The sequence below is a fragment of the Triturus cristatus genome, chromosome 8 (assembly GCF_964204655.1).
Source record: "Triturus cristatus chromosome 8, aTriCri1.1, whole genome shotgun sequence".
Lineage (NCBI taxonomy): Eukaryota > Metazoa > Chordata > Amphibia > Caudata > Salamandridae > Triturus > Triturus cristatus.
In genome coordinates this window covers 1,464,970,417-1,464,987,547 of record NC_140591.1, presented here as the reverse complement: position 1 = coordinate 1,464,987,547, position 17,131 = coordinate 1,464,970,417, and the positions used below count along the sequence as shown (strand labels likewise).

Below are 17,131 nucleotides of genomic sequence, written 5' to 3'. Positions count from 1 at the left end.
AACTTTTTGATGTCGAGACGTAAAGTAGGCGTAAAGACCCCTCCTGACACAAATTTCGAGAACTTCGTCCTCCTCATCTTTGCCAGCAATTGAAAACCATAGAGGACCCCAATTCCCACAGCAAATCATTTTTACATTGAGGAAATAAATTAAACCGTGTTTAGCAAACCAAAGGTCAGTGAGCGTGGGGGTCTGGTCAAAAACAACAAGCCTAATTTATGAGGCATTGGCGTAGGGCAGTGCTGCACGTTTTCTTTCTGCGCTGCCCTACGCCAATGTGAAAGGGCAGGAATGCACCTTACTTATGAAATATGGTGCATTGCTGTCGGGTGGCACTGGTGTGTCACCAAGTGTGCCGCTGCCTGCTGTCTGGGAAGGATGGGACTGGCTGGGCATTGTTTTGCCTACTACTGAATACCGTGTGTGCGTGCAAAAAAAACAACACACGCTGTATTTTTATTTGGTAGTGTGTGTGTGACTTGAGTCAAGTGATGGTCCGCCGGTTAATATGCTGCTATGAGTCAGCTAGCTTTTCAACTTTGCCTATTGTCTCACACCTCACCTCCTACTCGGGTGGTGCGCAGCGTCACCAAGTGTACCGCCGTCTGGGGAGGATGGGACTGGCTAGGCATTTGCCTGCCCAGTGCCCATATAGTCCTATAGTTTATGTGCGCACTCCTTGCATGCCATGGCAGGTTGGTCTTCACTTTGATCTTTAAGGCCATTTTGGTGTATTAATTACTTTATCATACAGGTCCAGATCAAAGGTATCCTGCAAGCTCACAAGGTCCTGTGATGCACTGCTCGCAGGCCATGGATTGTAGCGAAATTTCATGCACAATTGCTCCATTACCTATGATATTCATTTGTACTTCGTTGATGTTGATGAGTGGATAGATTATTGGTCGTCCCAACACTTCAGGCTTGTTTTTGGTTGAGTTTTCTCAGCCTTTTTTTTTTTTCTTGAGAGAACAGTTTGGAACGGGCTCTCAGAGCTGACGAGAATTTGGCTTTTCCTAACCCGCTTTCTATTGAATGTACAATTGACTCATTTCAAGTTGGATTACCTGTGGTGTTACGGGCTGGTCTTGATTGAGTTATTTTTTGTTCTGCTTGTGGCTGCAGTAGTAGCTCTTGGGGTGGCGGGCTACAGGCCCTGTGTTAGACTAAATGATTGATTTGTACTTTTAAAATCAGATTCCTTTGTTTGCGAAGTGCCCCAGGCATTTGATTTTGGTTTCTGATTTTCATGAAGTGATACTGCCTGCTGTATTTCCTCTATCATGTGTTCCATGATGTCTGATAATACAGCCAGTTACTGGGCTATAGCTGCAAGACTCTACTCAACCCCCTACAGGGGTTTGAGCTCTTGTTATTCGGGACTCTTTCCATTTTGGCGCCAATTGACATTGTGTATGACACCAGTGTTTGTAGGACTGTTATCTTTATGTCCAAATTGTCAAAGTTCATGATAGTTGGGGTCATTATTGCAGACAATGTTCTATAAAACCTATTCCAATCTAACCCATCAACGTTCGCGTGTTCTTTCTTGTTCTGTGTTCCAAACTCGCTTTACCCATCAGAAATCTTACTTTTATGTGTGATCCTCCAGCATTTGTGCATTCTTTGATTCCCTGACTGAGATGACTGGAGTATGTTCGGTCTGCAACTTGCCTCCTCTCCTTTCTTTTTACAATAATCTGCGCCTTTTCTTGCTCTGAGACTTGGGCTAGGTCTTGAGCAGGGAGTACAGCCCCCGCTTGATCCTGTGTTATGCCTGCACAGGAGTGGCTACGAATGTCAGGCAGAGGATGATCTGTGATAAAAGAGCCTTCTGCGCATATCAATGATTCATTTTGTTGGTCTGCCTGGGGTTATATTTTTTGCAATGAATCTATATGACATTGGCCAGTTAATGTACAGATGTCGCACTTCTGCCCTGGATACTTTCTTAACTTGATTTCAGTGGAAAGTGGGTAACTTCATTTTTGGGAGCACGGAAAGGGGGTGTGCTCAATTATACTGACGTCCTTGATGAAATAAAGATATAGATCCGGTAAGTTCATTGAAGTCGAGACAGAAAAAAATATTGTCTATTTCCATACCCAACGTAATTACGCTATTGCTTAAAGATCTCATGGCTAGTAGATCTCCACTTAGATCTTTCAAATGTCCCACTAGGATGTTCTGGGGTGCCTGATTTTTATTGTGGGGAATGAAATATTCTCATATTGTTTTCTCCCTTTTAATATGAGCCTGTTTGAGCACAGGAGCGACCGGTCGGTCTTCGCCTTGGTGTATTTAATAAGAGAGGCCCATTGTTTGTTGATTTCTTTTTTCTAATCATGCTTTGCACTCTGTCATGGGCCAGTAGCAAGAGGTGGCTTTGGATTGTGATTGGAAGAGCTGGAGATTAGTTGGCCAGACAGGAGTTAACTGCAGGAAATATGTGAAGAGGCCTTACACTTTAGGTTAATGCCTTTCATTTTATTGAGGACTCCACTTGTTCTCCCCGTTTCCATTGTTGTCAAAATTTGAATTTGAAATTGTATCATAGATTTTAAGCAGAGGATAATTTCATGGATTACATTTGTGGGCCCCTTCGTGCAGACTTACTGCAGTCGAATCGCTAGGCAGCTGTTTTGCGACTAGCCGTAACTAGCAGTTAGAATTAAAATGGTGCTTTAGTAGTGGAGCAGCAGACCCCCTAGGAGGTGCTGACCCTATGTTTGAAATGTAGCAGTGGCGCTTCCTCTGCTAAGGCGAAGGAGCATTCCCCCCACTGCGTTGAAGGAAAAATAAAATGAATGAACGAGGAAGAGGTGTGGCGCCGCGGCCAGGGCGACTGACTCCGGAATCTGGGGATCACGGTTTGATCGGCAGATTAGCCCAGCACCATATAACTCTGGGCAATAGCTTGCTTAATCTTCCCGACGGTCACGGCCCACAGCGCCTAGAGACCCTTACGGGTGATTGTTCGCGCTTTACAAATGTGGATTATTATGCTATTATTATTTTATTTGCTCCTGCTGTGGCCGCATGGGAGCTGAGCGGGACTGCTTTCCTCACAGAGCAGGGCAAGGGAGTGGTGGGCACACTGAAGTGTGCATGACGCTTTGGTAGGCCGTCTTGGGCCGGGCCAAACAGTCATGCGCATTTAGCATATTCTTCACCCAGGCTGCTTTACAACTTGGGTGGAGAACATGCCCAGCCCCCTCAGTCCCTATCTGAGAGCCCACCGGCCGTAGCGGTATATAGTCGTGCTGGCGCCGTGGCCCGCAGTACTGTACTGGCTGGGGCCCGGGTTAAGAGATAAAACTAACTAGGCCCAGGCTGCTGCCCTAGCCTACCCGCCCAGCCGCTTGCTTACTACTTGTCCAAACATGGCGGCTGGTGCGCGCAGCCGATCCCGATGCTGGTAATTGTTTCACTTTCTTTTTCGGGTGTGGTGGTGTGGCGTTGTTGTTGCAACAGGTGTGATGCAATGCAATCTATTACTTTTTTAATTGATTCTCGCGGGTTCAGTGCTCATCATTTATTGTTCTTGTGTTATGTAGTTGTTGACATCTGCAGAGTGCACAGCCGAGCGCCTGTTGATGGTATGAAGTTAATGCTCTGTAAGCCTGGGCCATCGCAGTTGCCTGCCCTCATTTGCAAGATTTGCATTATTACATTACAGACCGGATTCTGAGTCATGTGGTGGGGTGATACTAGGGTGTTATGGAGTCCATCTTTAGCTTGGGTAAAAATAAATGTATAATTCAATGAACTGAGCGGCGGCATGTATAATTGCTCGCACGACGCACACTTTTTTTTTATGTAGTTACTTTTGCCCAGTGAAAGAGATAGTAACGGCCCTGTCTGCTCCTGCTGAAATATTCATATCGGGCTGAGGCCAGCCCTTACCAGGCTGAGCTCCATGGCCCAGCTGGTGGTACCTCAGGCGCAGGTGGCGGCAGCGGAAGGCCATGGAAGCACTGCTGGCACCTGCCCTGGGCAAAGAGGTTCGCCTCAAACTTCTGGCAGCGAGCACTGCAGCAGGCTCCAGGGGGTCTGAAGGAGAAGAGAGGCAGAGACTAGAGAGGCCCTATAAGTACCATGTCCATACCGAATGTGACAGCAGGAGTAGGGTCCCTATACAACCTGTCTTCCTCACAGGACTCACTTTGCTAGTTCAGAGACCCATGTCGAGCCATCTTGTATCGTTACCACTGTTTCATAGAGCTTGCCTATGCCTACACACATATCATTAACAAATAATAACTAGCAATGTCTGGTAGCTACTCAACTGTCCAAAGCATCAGCCAATATGCTGGAATTCTACCTACCACAGCACTGGAGTGGATAGAGCAGGAAGTTGAGGCACGTGGGGTTGGTGAGTTTAGGATTGTGGAAAGATTTGGTTCATACAGTTCAACACCACAACAATTAGTGGGCTTCAAAATGCTCCACTGCAACATACCACACACTCAGTCTCACCACTTCCGCGGAAATGGGCCAGGCTCATTTGCTATGTTGTCCTTACTTAGTGTGATGATGATTGGACTTTTCAGCAGCATCAACACTCTGAAAATTGTTCCAGCGCCACTGGCTTGGGTGCCTTTATTTGCCATTTTCATGCGGTGCGGCCTGGGTTCCTTTGCGTGACGTTTACATGCTTCCTGGTCTAAGTACTTATGGGTGAAATTTCCATGGTTTATGGCCTGGGTGCTTATGTGTGACATGTCCACGGTTTATGGCCTGGGTGCTTATGTGTGACATTTCCACGGTTTATGGCCTGGGTGCTTATGTGTGACATTTCCACGGTTTATGGCCTGGGTGCTTGTGTGACATTTACATGCTTTCTGGCCTGGGTGGTTGTTAGGTCATCATTTGCAATTTACTATGCTTTGAAACTTAATACAGCGAAATATGTACTGTAAAATGTGTTGTGCGCAATTTTTGTCTTTCTTTTTACAAAATGTTATTGAGGGTAGAATTCTCTTCCAAACATCTCTAGCAGTCTTGAAGCTCGCTGCGCTTTCTTGCTGCACCCCGCTGGTGGTCTAACAAAACTTGCCAGGGCTGCTTTGGGTTCCCAGTCTATCCCTGAGTGTTAATTAATCAATCTTTTTTGTGAATCACAGTGTGTAACTAACTCTGCACATTGCCACCTCACCCTGCTTTTGTACTAATACCACCAAAGGCCAAAAATTAAAAGTGAGGCAAACTTTACAGACTTTGTATGTCTTTTGGTGAGCGCTGCAGGGGAGGCAGGGGTATGTGTGAGTTGGAAAAAGCCTGAATTTGGGTAGTCAAAGTAGGATCCATTTGGGTTGTTCTTATAATCAGTCATGGTAATAGCTGTACAGATGCAGAGATAAATGTCTTTGTGCAAACTGCAAATAAATATTAATTGTGCCTGTTACCTAGATGAATTGACATCACACTTCGCACATGTCTAGCGTGTTTTCTTTCACTTTGCTTCTCTAGAATGTCACATACTGGACAGAAGAAGATTTCAAGCTACTTCACAAAAGTCAAGCCCAAAGATGATGAGGAGCCTGCTAGCAAACTTGCTAGAAAAGATCATGTACTTCCAATTGATGAAGGGAACAAGGAAGATGATGAAGTGCGAGCGAAGGCACTAGATGAGAGTGACACCACTACTAGTAGCAGCGTTATAATCCCTACAGAAGGAAAGACACAAGCTAGTCCTCTTAGAGATGAGCAGCATCATGCTGTGGAGATTGGTATAGACAGAGGAAACACCAAGCACTAGCAAACAGTTTGACAGATCCCTTAAGCCACATTCAGACAGAGTTTTTAGGAAAGGCATTCTCCCTAAAGGTTGGAAACATGACCAAATAATGTATTTCCAACGCAAGCATCCGTGGCTAATTGTTAAGGGACCTAACCTTGGCTGTTCTGTGTGTCGCCAACTCCGTGATCTTGGTGCTGAAAAATCCAGGGGAATGAAATTGTCCAAAGAATGGACTGAGTCTACTGTAAAGGCATATGGCACCAATATAGACCAACAGCAGAAATCATTGAGGAAAAAGATTGGAGAACATGCACAAAGCAAGGCTCATGTTGCAACTTTAAAAATCTTAGAAAATGCAAAAAAAGATCCTTTATTACAAGTAACTGCAAAAGCGCAATCTTTACAAATGTCAGCAACAGCCAGAATATTCCGAGTAGCTTATAAGGAAGCAAAGCGGAACAGACCAGTGTATGGTTTTGAAACCGAGATAGACTGCCACCAGTTGAATGGACTTGATATGGGGTGAATTTTGCACTCCAATGTAGCTTGTTCAAACATACAGCGCCACATATCCTCAGAAATGAAGAGGAAGATATTTACCAAAATTATTGAACTTTCCCCAAAAGTAAGTCTTTTACTAGATGAAGCCACTGCATTAAATAGGAAAAGTTCCTTAATTGTGTACATGCGAATGCAGCTACCTGGCATGGACTCCCCAGCTAATATTTTTGTTGACCTCATTGAGCTGAGTGATTTGTCAGCTGACGGCATAGTAAACAGTTTACTATCTGCACTAAAAAAAGAAACAGTTAACATCAGTGAGGACTTTGTCTCCAAATGCCTGGTTTCAGTTGCCTGTGATGGCGCTTCAGTGATGTTTGGCCGCCGCAGTGGTGTTGTAAAGAGGTTGCAAGAAAAAATCTCTCCCAATACTGTAGCCTGGCACTGCTCAGCACATCGCCTGGAACTTGCCGTTAATGATATCATGAAAGATATTGGCGCTACAAATCATTTCAAAAACTTACTTGATAAGCTCTATTCTCTATTTGCCACATCTGTAAAAAACCGTTTGGAGCTAAAAGAATGTGCAGAAGCTCTTGACATTCAGCTTTGCAGAATAGGTCGAGTGTTAGATACTCGTTGGGCTGCATCAAGCTTCAGAACAGTAGAGGCTGTTTGGAACGCTTATCCTGCTCTCTACAAGCACTTTACTAGAGCAGCTGTTGATGGTTCCATAGACAGTTCCACACGAAATATGTACACAGGCCTAGGAAGGCGGTTATCATCTATACAGTTTGTTGCTAATCTTGGCCTCATGTATGATGCTCTTCAGGAGTTATCAGAGTTATCACTCGAGTTACAGAAGCGTGACTCTACAATCATTGATGCTCATCGAGCTATTTGTCGGCAAATTGCAGTGTTTGAGGCAATGGTAGACAGGCAAGGGAACCACTTCTCACAGTGTAAAAAGGGCATAGAAGAAAATATATTCCAAGGTGTGATGCTGCACAAAGGAAAGACCACTGACAAAATCATTGAACAGGGACAGTTTTTTCGTAGCCTTGCAGAAAATCTAAGAAATCGTTTGTTGTCTACAGGAGGTACTAATTCTACTGACAAAATGGCGAGTATGATACACTGATTAGCGAAGTGAAAGTTTTATACAAACAGTACTGGCCTGATGAGCTACCCGTTCTTTATGGTGAAAGTGAAATTGAGTCTCTGTGTAAAAGATTCAACATTGCCAGTAGAGAAACCATACGTGCTTACAGAGAGTTTAAGAAATCTGGAGGAAAAGAAATTAAAAGGCAGTTCAAGGAGCTTTTGATGGCCTTACACACTATTGCTATCAGTACTGCAGAATGTGAGCGGGGCTTTTCTCAAATGAATCTCATTTGCACATCTACAAGAGCATCGTTGCTGACTGAAACAACATGTTCTTTAATGTTTTTAAATCATGTTGGCCCACCGTTGAACAGATTCAACCCCATCCCCTATGTTGAGTCATGGCTTGCAAAAGGACGAAGGGCAGCTGATGACACTAGGAGTAAAGCAAGGAAAGAGGAAGACTTATGCACAAGCAATTTGGACTGTTTGTGGGCTTTTCTAGAAAAATAGATGCTAGCCAATTGCAACTGGCAAAACGTGTCATTGCAATGTTTTGAAAAAGTTAGGCTTTACTGTGTTTGGATATTTAATTATTGTTCTCGTTTATATAGGTTATTTATTTGCATTTATAACACTTTGTTGAGAGTGTCAGTATATTTAATATTTTCATATATTTATGTCTCTTCCTTGTTTGGATGTTATATTTATTGTTCTATTGTATATATGTTATTTATTTTGTTTTTATAAGACAATACTTTTTCGTTTTTCCATTTTAGAACATGTATTTATTTGACGGTATTTATCTGCATTTTAGTTTTAGTTATTTTGTCTTTATTTATTATTTGTATGGCACGATAGTCATGTTGCACTAATAGGTATGACTTGAGACACTGCCCAACCAGCAATTACCTATTCTTTTGGCTTGTTTACCTATAGGACTTTTTGGGGTCAATTACATTTTTCTGTGCTTTGTTAAGATACAAATCTTTAAATAAAAAGTAATATTTTGAATAAATGCCTCTTTTCTCATCTCTCTTGTCTGTTTGCTACGGAACTACATTTGGAAACGCCAGTTAAGTTCCATCTTTTTTACTATTCTGAATGTCTAATAAATGCACATATAACTCCATGCCAGGGAGTAAATTATAGTAACATGCCCAATTGTTAATCATCTTTTTTAATTGTTTCTCTAAAAGTAATTGCTGTAACAGAATACTAACTCTGCTATTTAGAAATCCCAAACCCCTTCGGCCACTGGAAGTGACAAAGTGACTCATTCAAGTGTATTTCATGATTTTATTCCGCTTATCTGTTTAGACTAGTGTATTTTGGTTTATTTTGTCACATAAGCTATGTAAAAGTTGCATCTTTTTGAACTCTTAGACTCACTCAGTCACTGCATAGACTCGCTATTAAAAAGGGCATACCCTACCCCAGTATTGTCCTTTCCCCAAATCAGCACATAGAGCACTGGAATTGTCCCTTTTCAATGCATTAGTGATCTCAGCTAATTTATTCCAAACTTGTGCTTTAAATGCACTTTTGATTGAATCTTTTTCAAAATGTTCACAGGGCAGGGAAACCTCCTATCTAAACCTTACTATGAGGAAGGCTCCCTTTCTGAAATTCATCTGTCTTTTCGCAGTGCCAGTTGACGATGTGGGTGGAGCTAATAGAGGAAATGGGTGGAGCCAATGGAGGAAGTGGGTGGAGCCAGAGAAAAGTAGGTGTGGCCTCCAACAAAGATTTGAGCACCTGCACTTCATATTTTACAAATTAAGCACTGCCTCTTCCCCTCATATCTGTCCTGTTGGACCAGGTCAAAGGAGCGCAAATCTACACACAATTAGATCTGCAGGGGAACTACCATCTAATTAGAATGAGAGAAGGCAACGAGTGGAAGACGGCTTTTAGAACAAGGTTTGGGCTGTTTGAATACCATGTGATGCCTAACAGCTTGTGTCACGCCCCAGCTGCCTTCCAGCATTTTATTAATGACATCCTCAGCGAATTTATCAATGAATGTGCTATCGTATACATCGACGATATCCTAATTGATTTGAGTGACAAGAATAAGCACCAGGAACAGGTACGAAGAGTATTACAGAAACTCAGAGAGAACAGATTGTTTGTGAAATTGGAGAAATTCGCTTTTAACGTTACCCAAGTGGAGTTTTTGGGCTTCGTCCTTTCCCCAACTGGAATAAATATGGATGAATGAAAAATCAGAGCAGTAACGGAATGGAAGTCACCATCTTGTGTGAAAGAGGTCCAGAGCTTTATCTGCTTTGCAAGCCTTTACCGAAGGTTCATCAGTGACTTCTCACGAAAAATACTTCCTCTTACTCAATTGCTTAAGAAAGGAATTTGCTTTGAATGGACAAGGGAAGCAGAAAAAGTGTTTAAATCTTTAAAAGAAAATTTCGCGTCAGCCCCAATTCTTTTACACGCGGATCCCTCTGAACCGTTTTATGTAGAAAAGGACACATCCGATCAAGCTGTAGGAGGTGTGCTATCTCAAAGACATAAGGATACGGGTCATCTCCATTCAGTCGCCTACAGATCTCGAAAGCTATCTTCAGCCGAAACCAACTTTACGATTACTGAGAAGGAGTTACTGGCCATCAAAGATGCCTTTAAAGAATGGAGACACTACCTTATGGGAGCCAAGCACAAGGTAACAGGGTTTACTGACCACCGAAATCTAAATTTCCTGAAATCAGCTAAAACCTTACCTCCCACACAACTCAGATGGTCACTATATTTTGCTGATTATGATTTTGTCATTACGTACAGGCCTCGAGCTCAAAATGGAAAGGCAGACGCATTATCTAGACTGGATACAGAAAATCAAAAGAGTCAACAGGAATTCCAAACAATAATACCTGAATCAAGGATAATTTGTGCAACCACTCCTAGAAACTTAAAAGAACAAGTTTCCCAGGCCTTAAGTCCAGAAGAAATGCAAGAATGGGTTGAACAGGAACCTGGAAGAGAAATTTAAGATCAACTACCTTACCATAAGGGAACCCTGTACCTACTGAAAAACCGGGGTTTAACCCAGGGGCGTCAGGGGCACGCCTAAGATCTTCGAGTTCACCTGTCTTGGTATACAGAGACACGGAATACTCCTGGATGGCGTCAGAGACCAAGTTTATTAGCTGCAGCTAGTAACAGTGATCCTAGAAATACATCACGGTGTAAATTCTCAGGAGACTGCTCATTTTACTAAGGTGAGACGTCTCCTTTTATACCCAATATTCACATTATAAATGTACACCCACTGCACAAAATTCTAGCCAATAAGGTACATTTTCAAACAAAGTGTCACATAACAAAAACTCAATTTACAGTATCCCAACCCAAAAGTTAATTATTAGGAATGTCCCAAATTCAATCTCCACAAGCCGAACAAACCTATAATTGAAAGCATAACCCATGTAATGAAGAAACATAAAAAAAAGAAATGGTAACAGATGCTGAACAAGATAAGGCATGTGCAAGGAAACTAAAAGTTAACGATGTCCTGAACATTGATTGGCAATCTCAGACAAAGATCGATCAGGGAAATTGGCCTTGCAGGGTCAGTTTCAGGTGCAGAGGTCAGTTTCTTACAGTTCATTTCAGGGTCAAAAAGAAACCTAGTTAATGTATACATGAACTAAGAAGGCCAGGCCACTTTATTCGCCAGGCTACCTTCACAGGCCTACGTGAGGGCAACACAAAATGGTGGCACAGAACAAAATGGAGTCAGACTCGAGAATTACAGAACCTCAGACCCGCCTTTTGCCATTACGTAGGCAATAACCTAAGACTCATGTTAATCTGAATCTAGGCCTATGTCGATATTCATTAGGTCATCAAGGTGTTGCTGTAGCATCATCTTATTATTCTCTACTTCTCTCGGGACAGGTCTCCGAACACACATAGTAGCACAAAGACTACAAATGGCGGGACCACACTGGATGCAAAGACAACAAGAGAAAAGGATGGTTAAAACCATACCAAGGAATGTCAAAATCTTCCATCCCCATTTGGACAGCAGTCCCCAAAACCATCCCGTCAATGACCTGTCTCCTTCGTCTACATGGATAGACTCAGAGATTTTATACAACCCAGAGATGGCTTGGTACACTGTAGGGGCATTATCTGGTATGTAAACACAGCAACTGGATCCAATCAATTTACATACTCCTCCTCGATCTGCAAGTATGATGTCTAATACCATACGGTTCTGCAAAGTCATAAGGCGGTCCGCTTGCAGCTCAGCTGTAACATTACTAAGAGCACCTGCTGTCTCATTAATAGTAGCTTCAACAATGCGGACAAGCTGTCGAATATGCCTACTATTGATCATAGGACCCCGAAAGGGCAAGAAGCCCTTGAAGAAATCTCCTACTTCGTGTGCTGCGGTATCTTCCTTATTGAAGACACCTCTACCATATCTCGTTCTATGATAGTCTGAAGCAGTAGTGTATGTAGGGGGAAGTAGAAACGCCACATAACACGTTCCTGAAAAATCAGGTGGCAACCATGTGTAGGCTCTGTCATGACAAACAAAATATGTGCCTTTAGCTGGCACAAACGGTGGAGAAGTCCGAGATGAATAGACATAGGTTTAAGCACATACACTCTTACCTAGCTGAGCGTTTGGATTCCGACCATTACCTTGAAAACAAAAGTGGCCTCGGTGGGGTACAATCCAAATAGGGGGAGACCTTTTTTATCTCTCCTTCTCTGTCAAACTGGTACTATATCCAGTCACGTTCCAACCAACGTAAGCCTGCACCTCATCCTTAGGGATAGCATTATATGCATCAATATCTCGGATCATAGCTACTATTCCCCTTATTAAGGCACTATTGCTCGAGTTATCTTTAAGGGAACGTAAGGGGCGTACCTCATTTGCATAGATAAACATGGTCTGAAAAGCCCACACAGACCCATTAAAAGAAAAAGGCAAAACCAAATATGGCATACCTTTATCTGTCGTATGAGGCATAAGACCACAAACCCAACAATTAGTGGTATTTACTACTAACTGATGCAACAACTGTATAAACGAGTTGTTGAAAAATTCTGATCTCCTTGTCTGTTCATGTTCAGGCAAAGTATAAAACTGGTGCAAAGAAACAGTAGTGAAAGAAAGCATAGGTTGGGAGGTGGGTGCAGATGTCTGTTGTGTAGCATAGACAGTCCAAACCACACAAGCTAATGCGATACTTAAAAACATCAAAAAGCACAATATTATAAAACATTTGCTATGTATCAATGTACAAAATCTTGTCTTAAGATCTATTCTCTCAACATCTCTCTCAGTTACAACAGACTCCATCCTCTAACGTGCTGCTCACGGCAATTTTCCTTCTTCACTCAAGTGTGCGTCCAGGCGTCCTAGACGTCCCTAGAACCACAGACTTTTCGTCAATACGCGGGCCACCCCTTAAGTTCTTATACCGCGACCCTGTAGCTGAACCCGGATGGTGGTTCGAAAAAGAAAAAGAAAAATAGTCTCTTGTCTGAAAGAGTGTAATTCCCAAAAAAATTCAAATTTTATTTGTCCTTTTTAGACCTTAAGTTGTAGTGTTCTTTACCAGGCGCAGTTTGATCCTGAAAGAGTGTCTCTGGGTGCGTAGTATCAAGTCTCAAACACGGCGGCACAGCTTCTTGCAAGACTTTATCATCCGCACGTTCTGACTGAGTCCATTCCAGATGTGCATCGCTAAAAGGTACAAATCTTGAAACCCTTTCACTCTCGGAATCGGCAACACCTTCCCGGACCCACTTATCATACGGTAAGGGCAAAGGTATCTTCTTACAATGGGTACCATGTACCCAGTTTTTCTTGCGGAACACCTTAATAGCAGTCCGAGTTGATAACAGGACTTGGTATGGACCGGTCCATCTTGGTTCCAAGTTCCTTGACCTCTGGAAATTCTTGGTTAGAACCCAGTCGCCAGGTTGAATCGTGTGGCCTGCGTCTACAGAAACTGAAGGCAAAGTGTCATGGACCTGTTGGTGAAGAACACGCAATTTAGCAGTCAAATCATGTAAGTAGTCAACCAACATAGGGTACTCGATATCACTGTACTTCTTAGGCCTCGGCACACCCCAGACATTCGCCGGGCGTCAAAAAACAATCTTGTATGGGCTAAGTCCCACGCGAGAATGTACTGTCGTTCTCGTGGACAAAAGTGCCAATGGTAAGGCATCGGGCCATGTAAGACATCCTCAGCCAGAGCTCGCTTGCACCTTGGCCAACTTCTGCTTCAGAGTGCCTTTATAGCACTCGACCAGGCCTGCTGACTGGGGGTGATTTGCAGCGTGATATTTCTGTTTAATACCCAGACCCGCACATACATTCTTCATAATCTGACCCACGAATTCACTTCCATTATCACTCCATACCATCCTCGGCAAGCCATATCTGGGAAATAATTCTTTGAGCAAAACCTTGGCTGTAGACAAGACAGTATTATCCTTTAGGGGGTAGGCCTCTATCCATCTGGAAAAGGCACAAACAACCACAAGGACATACTTCAAGTTATTGCATCTTTCCATATGAATATAGTCTATCTGCAGCACCTCGAACGGATATGTTGGAGGAGCAAAATGACCAGCTGGAGTTGGGGTTCCCTTTCCAGGATTATGCATCAAGCAAATCATGCAGTGTTTAACCAAATTCTCAGCACACTTAGGAATTCCACCATTCTGCCATACCGGAGCCAACAACTTACATATCCCTTTTGAACTAATGTGAGCCAACCCATGAGCCATAGTAACCACCGGAAGCACACATGCATCCGGCAACAACCATCGCTGGTGCTCTGACAACTCAACCCAACAGCCTGTTGAATCCAACATTCCCGTACTCTCTCTCCACATACTCAATTCTTTCTCAGTAGCTTCTGCCTGAATCATCTTCACACTTTCTGTTGTATCTTCACACATTCCTCCTTCCACAACCCATCTGGCAGGACCTGCAACATACATCCGACATCTTTCGCCGTTTCTCTCGCTACTTCATCTGCAAACGCATTCCCTTGACCCACATCATCCGTAACCTTCTTATGCGCACTACACTTCACTATCGCAATTTGGGTCGGCAAAGTAAGTGATTCAAGAAGTTCACTCACTAATTGTCCATGCTGAATTTTCGTACCATGGGAAGTAAGAAATCCTCTCTCTTTCCACAAGCGACCAAAACTGTGAGCCACGCCAAATGCGTATTGGCTATCAGTATAAACATTCACTCTCTTTCTTTTTGACAACGCACACGCTCTAGTCAATGCTATCAACTCCGCTGCTTGCGCTGAATTCTGTGCAATACGTGCTGTTTCAACAATCGTGTGCAAAGTTGTGACAGCATATGCTGCAGTCGTCTCTCCATTCGGAAGCTTAAAGCACGAACCATCTACCCATAGGGTACCATCAGGATTCGAAAGAGGAGTATCTTTCAGATCAACTCTACCCTTCGTTTCCTCCTCTGTCTGTAGAAAACAGTCATGCTGTTCCTGAGCATCTGTCTCTACAAAAATCGGATAAAATGTAGCTGGATTCAATGTGTTGCACCGCTTGATGTGCACATGGCTAGCCAAAAGCGTCAACTCATAACCTGACAAACGCGCACTGGTAAGATGTTGAGTCTTCGTTCTATTCAATAGGGTATCCACTGCATGTGGGACCATCACAATCAATGTATTATCCAATACCAAACCAGCAGACTGTCGGATAGAAACAGCCGCTGCCGCTGTAGCTCTTAGACAACTAGGCAATGCCCTAGCTACCAGATCTAAAGTAGCTGAAAAATACGCACATGGGCGCTGCTTGTCTCCAAATTGTTGCGTCAACACTGACAACGCACAACCTTCTCTCTCGTGTACATAAAGTGTAAAAGGTTTACTGTAGACGGGAGTACCCAACACCGGAGCAGAACACAATGCATCACGCAATTCGGAAAAACTCTTCTGACATTCGTCAGACCAAGGAAGAGGGTGTGGTGTGTCCTTAAGAGTAAGTGCCAACAAAGGTTTCGCTAGCAAAGAAAAATTCGGAATCCACTGTCTACAATACGAGGTGATACCTAAGAAGGCATGCACCCCTCTCTGTGTGCATGGCACAGTCATTTGGGCAATCGCTTGAATACGCTCTGGGGTCAATCGCCTTCCCTCCTTCGACAAGAGATGACCTAAGTAGGTCACTTCTTGGCGGCATTACTGCACCTTCGAAGGTGACACTTTATGATGAAGGTCAGACAGGTGTCGCAACAAAGAAAGAGTAACTTCTTTACAAATCTCTTCATCATCAGCAGCAACCAACAGATCATCAACATACTGGATAAGAGTAACACCAGAAGGCAATGCAAGAGTATCAAACTGAGTTTTCAAAGCCTGACTGTAAATGGAGGGACTCTCACACTAACCTTGAGGAGCGCGCTTAAACCGGAAACTGCGGCCTCCTAAAGAGAAGCCAAAAATATCCCTACTTTCCTCAGCAATCGGAATACTGAAGAAAGCGTTCTTCAGATCAATAACAGAAAACCAAGCAGCTGAGGCAGGGATCATAGTCAATAAAGCAGTAATGTCCGGGACAACAGGAAACTGTGGCACAACGATCTTATTGACCTCTCGAAGGTCGATCACAAACCAATACACAGGTGGCTGAGAAGAGTCAGTACGCTTAAGGACAGGCAGAACAGGACTGTTACACACATTACCTCTCGTTTCTTCAACCACACCTTTCTCAACCAAATCATAGATAATCGCTAAAAGAGCTCTTTCGCCATCACTGGAAATTTTGCACTGGGGAATGCGAGGTAATTTAGCATTCAACTTAAGGGTAACAACGTAGGGTGGAATCTGCAAGAGACCAACATCATTGGGACCTGTAGCCCAAAGTGTATCAGGGAGAGAACGCAGTTCCAGTGGAAGGCGATCCTTAGACAGATACATCGGGGAAATCACTTTCTTACCCACCGTAAGATGTACTCCCGAAGGAGAACAATGTAATGTCGCATGCAATCTTTTCAACAAGTCCAAACCCAACAGATTCTCGCCAAAGCCCGTCATTAGAATAAGGGGAGCCTCCAATTCACAGGGACCAATAGAAAGGGGCAAAGGACAAGAAACCGGATTACGAACTGGGGCGTCAGAAAATCCTACTGAAACATTGGTCAAGCCAGACAAAGGTGCGCCGGGGAGTTTAGAGTGCATGATAGAACTCTTTGCTGCACCAGTATCCAAAAGAAAAGGTTCTGCCACACCTGATGTAATCACTTCAACATAAGGTCCACTCTGGTCTACTGGAACTGACACTACTCCCTCCCTTTGTCCATGGCTGTCCTAACTATCATTAAAACCAGCACTCTCACTTCCAACATAATAATCATCAGTGTAGTACTGAGCGGACTGAACAGTCGGAACATTCTGTTGGTCAAAATAATTCATCGAATTCTGAGGGGAAAAGGAACGTTCATTCTGGGGAAACGTACCACGTCCCCTACCCCTAGGTACTTGTTGGAAACCACCACGACCTCTCAGACCAGATATACCATTCGCACGCTGTAGCAAGATCGGGCAACTATTCTTGAAGTGACCTTCTTCTTTACAATAAGCACACTGATTAGGGCCTAGCGGGAGTCGCTAAGCAAAAGACTCAGGCTTCTGCAATAGTTTCTGAAACTGTGGGGGTTGCTGAAACTGGGAATGTTGCTGAAACTGACGCTGATTAGGGCAAGGCGGATAAGCCTGCTGCAGAAGAATTCTCTAGTCTTCTTCTCTA

The 17,131-nt window shown here is 43.5% G+C and overlaps 1 pseudogene; it reads left to right on the top strand.

The window, feature by feature from the left end:
• The first annotated feature begins 5,849 nt into the window (after positions 1 to 5,849).
• On the top strand, positions 5,850 to 7,861 carry LOC146805939 (E3 SUMO-protein ligase KIAA1586-like; annotated as a pseudogene).
• Positions 7,862 to 17,131: the final 9,270 nt, after the last annotated feature.